Source organism: Etheostoma spectabile, chromosome 4 (genome assembly GCF_008692095.1).
Source record: "Etheostoma spectabile isolate EspeVRDwgs_2016 chromosome 4, UIUC_Espe_1.0, whole genome shotgun sequence".
NCBI lineage: Eukaryota > Metazoa > Chordata > Actinopteri > Perciformes > Percidae > Etheostoma > Etheostoma spectabile.
The window spans coordinates 2,122,875-2,127,391 of NC_045736.1; positions in this window are offsets into that span (position 1 = coordinate 2,122,875).

Genomic DNA, 4,517 nt, shown 5'->3' on the forward strand with positions numbered 1-4,517 from the left:
GTATATTTCCACTTTGTTTTTCCATCGTAAATTTGGTCTTAAATATCATTCAGAATTGGTATTAAAAAGTCTTAAAAAGTCTCAAATTGAACTTGTTAATACCTGTAGCCACCCATGATTGGCTAGAAATTACACGAGTAATAGCCAATTAACACTCATCAAAAAGGTAGGTAATACAGATTACTCCACAAGATTATAATAACAGAAATATAACAGACGCTGGAGACTTAAAAAAAGACGCCAAGTGTGAACCTTAAAAGTCCCATGGCATGAACCATTCACTTTATTAGGTTTTTTAACATTAATATGCGTTCCTCCAGCCTATATATCTTGAATATTGCTTCTTATGAGGTCATAAGGGGCAAGGTTACCTCCCATTGCTCTGCTTTGCCTGTCCAGAGAATTTGGCACCATGTCATGGGACCTTTAAGCCTCCTGCTCCTGTAGCAACATTTTGAAAAGCTGGTTGCTGTAGACTTGAGATTGAGCAAATGTCATTGACAATTTTGATTACTGTGTCAATTGTTGCTTTAATTTCACCGGATAGTTTGGTACATAACACAGTCTGATGAATGATGCAGTGTAGTCAGTTAAATGTCACATGTTCTCCTATGAGACTGGCTGACTTACCTAGCTCCAGACAATTCTTTCCAAAGACATATTTCACAGCCACATTCAAAACCATTCTTCTTAAAAAACTCCCAATTTACCAATTGGGAATGTTTTTTCTTCTTCTTCTTAGTCTTCTCTGATTTCTTTCTTAGTCTTATTAAATAGTTAACTGAATCATTGTGTTTTTGTATATTGACAAACAAGTAATTTCATAAATCAACTTGGGAATAAAATGTGTTTTGTTGTCAAGCTATTGTGGGTTTAATTGCTAAAGTCTCACTGTTCTTGTTTTCCCAAGGAATGTTGTTTTTCTTCCATCTACCACATACCCTATTTTGCTCATAAGCAGCTGTGTATAAATGACAGAAGAGCTAACAACCTTTAGAAGAAAATGAAAACTGCTAACTGCCAACCTGCTAAGGATCCCTTTGATTTTTAAGACAGATGCAATTCAGAATAAAAGCTATCACAAAAAGTGGTGTCAATAAAACTGCTCTCAAAAACGCATCACCTCTGCGCCGTAATAACCACCCAGGGTGTATGAAAGGACCCTGAGTGCAGGATTTAATTTGTTCCAGATCATGCTACAACATGATCTGGAATCGTACGGCTCCGTGCTCCGCTGTCCTTCAACACCCACCAGATCCAGATTTGTTGCAGAACGGCTGTTGCGAGTTCATGTGCAATCGCGCAATATAACAGCATCTAGTTTCTATAAACAGAACCACAAATTTTCTGTCTTGTTGACTTCAGGCCTGTCTCCGCTCGTTACAACGTTTTTAAGGTGTACTACAGGGAACTATGATCCTCCGGGAGCACAGTGTATTTTGTTTTGAAAATTAACCGGATGTTTTATTTTGTTTCTGTGCTCGATTTCTTGTGCCGCACAATCTGCCCTGTGCTCTCCGGAGGGCTGCGGATCGCCGGAGTTGGGACGGAGTCGGGGCGCAGCCGTTGAAAATACACAAAAAAAATTGAAATTACACACATTGGCTTTAATGGAAACAAAATGACTCCGCCGCCAGTCCAGAGTTGATCCACAGCCATTCCGCAGTTGGTGGAAATCAGGGGTAAGCCCTACAGCTAGTGTGCGTTTGCATTGTGCAGTGAATTGAGTATGGCCAATTGTAATTCCTGTCTTTGTTTTGTTTTAGAACATGTACCGTTTCTCTATTTCATACTGGCATTTACATAACAAACACAGACAAACTATTTAATTAGAAAAACCATACTCTGTGTACTGAATTGTCAGAGACTGAATAATACAGAAAAAATGCAAAATAAAAAAAGGCTAGTATATGAAATATAAAAGTGTGTTTAACAGCACCAATGCATGTTCAACCCTAATGTAATGAGACAGGTTCAAGGAAAACTGACTTACAGAAACTGCCTGCGGAGTAACTGCAGGGGAAAACAATGGTTTAGAGCTAAAACAGTGTACCTGATTTTACTGTTATTACAGGCGACTTTCATGAAGTATGCTGAAAAGATTCATAGAAGGCTATGTAGATGAACTAAAAAATAACAAGAGCTTTTAAGCTTTCAGACAAGTGAGACATAACTGTGTAAACGCCAATGATGGATCAAATGGCTGTGCGATATAAATGCAGATGCTTGCACTGACGAACCCCCAGGGAATTACCCCCTAACTCAGCAGTTCCCCTTAGCTGTATAGAGCACCCATCAAGCAAGTGCATGTCGCTCTCTTTTGTAGCATGTCTGACTGTTTGGTTATTGCTCTCATCTAGTATGCTACCTGGCCAGCACCAGAGAATGTCTAATAAGGGGAGAACTCCCACTCTTTGGAAACTTCCGGCTTCCGAACTGGTTGCAGTTCAGAATCAGAATCAGCATTGTTTGCCAGGTATGAGGACACATAGGAGGAATATTTCTTTGGAACATCGTTGCTCACAAAAACACATAAAAACAACCGAACAACATATACTGTGAACACTAATATTTATGCACTCTTAACAGAAACAATACAGAGGCAATAGTGCAATGAGTGCAAAGTAAGGGTGTGACGAGATCTCGCGAGATTAAAACGTGACGAGATTTCTCGTCGAGGTGAAAAGTTGTCTCGTGAGGTGATGTGATATCAGCGTGATGGAGCGTGAAATTACTATTGAAGATCCCCCTGACACTTTTAAATCATTTGTGTGGCAACATTTTGGTTTTCCTGAAGTAAAAAAAAAAAAGTTAAATAACATTCATCATTAATAGTTGATTTCAAAATGCACCTAAATTGTTTTGCATTTTGTGATTTTTCAGTTGAATAAAAAAAACTATTTTCCATTCATATATTTCATCGAGGATTTCTTTAAATTTTTTTTAAAAATCTCGTCTCGTCTCGTTCTCGTGAACCCAATCTCGTGATGTGTCTCGTCTCGTGGAGTAAGTGTCTCGTCACACCCCTAGTGCAAAGTATGCAGGAGTGAACTGTGTTGAAGGGTTATTGCACAGAATTGATCTTGACACTGTGAGTAAGAAGTCAGCTGTTCATCAAATTGATGGCTTGTGGGAGGTAACTGTTCCTAAGTCTGTTGGTATTGGCGTACGGTTCCATAAGACGTCTGGTTCCATATGAGGGTGCCCACGGGTGAATGCATAATGAATGGAGGTCTACGGAGCTATGCCATACCCCTTTAAATCCACTTTTCTCAGGATATCATTCTCTGTCGATGCATCAACAACACAGCTGACAGGTTAGGCTCTCCTTGTCAATACACATGCTAGAAAGAGGTTTGGTTCGCTAATGTTTTAAAGACCATGCCGAAATATTCACACACTCACACGCTTCGGATGCCGTTAAGCGGGATCTCTGGTCGTAATCAGTCCTTCACTGACCAATCAGCATAAATTAGCAGAATGCTAGCCTGTTATGGGCAACAACAACTCAACCTGTAAGAAATTGAAAGGACTCGTTCATTCAACTTTTGACCTACAATTCATGTTGAACTTGCAAAAACTACAATCAAATCTGCAATTTCTTATTGACAATCATGCGAAAGAGAAAAGTTAGCCATCTACCTCCATAGACTCCCATTCGTTTTGCACTTACACGCAATCACCCCTAGTGGAACTCTGGTGGAACTGCAACCAAATTTGGTACAATGTTGCTTAACAGGGAAGGAACAGGCTCTCCGTAAACGGGCTCTGCTAGCACCAAAAGGCAGACCAGAAATTGGCAGCTAGCTGCTGAGCATATTTGATCATGTAGCAGCTGAAGAGACAGATATTTCCCTCTCGATGCTGTGGAGACCAAAACTGAGCCAGAGAGAGAGAGAGAGAGAAAGAGAGAGCTAAAAAACATGTCTGCAAATGAATGCTAATGTTGCTCCTTGAAACCTTAAATCTTTGCATATGTAAATGCCTTGATGTTAAATAATTAAAATATGAATCAGAGATGCTGTTTTTGCTCGTGGATGACCCTCTCGGTTCCTTTATAAAATGCTCTGATTAACCCAATTTACAGCATTGCTCTGCTCCAAATGAGAGAAGAAGTTAGCGGTTAGCTGTAAATGGACCATTTAGTGTCTGGAGAGACAGCTGTATTGTCTAACATTCATCAGGTGGCCAGAAAGATGACCCGATACAATTTTTTCAGTGTTGTTTTTTAGCCTCTAGCCAATATTTACAGACAATGTTTATGTTATCTACAGCTTTATCAATAATAGTTAAACAGTTGTACACTTTTACTTTTTTTTATCCCCAACTTGTATTTATTTAAATTATTTGTTCTTATATTGTATCCTGTCATTTCATGTATATTCTGTATGTGTGCTGTGTCCGATATTTTTGCTGCTGAATTTCCAATTTTTTTGGGATCAATAAAAATCTATCTATCTATCTATCTATCTATCTATCTATCTATCTATCTATCTGTGCCAAATTTAAAGAAATTC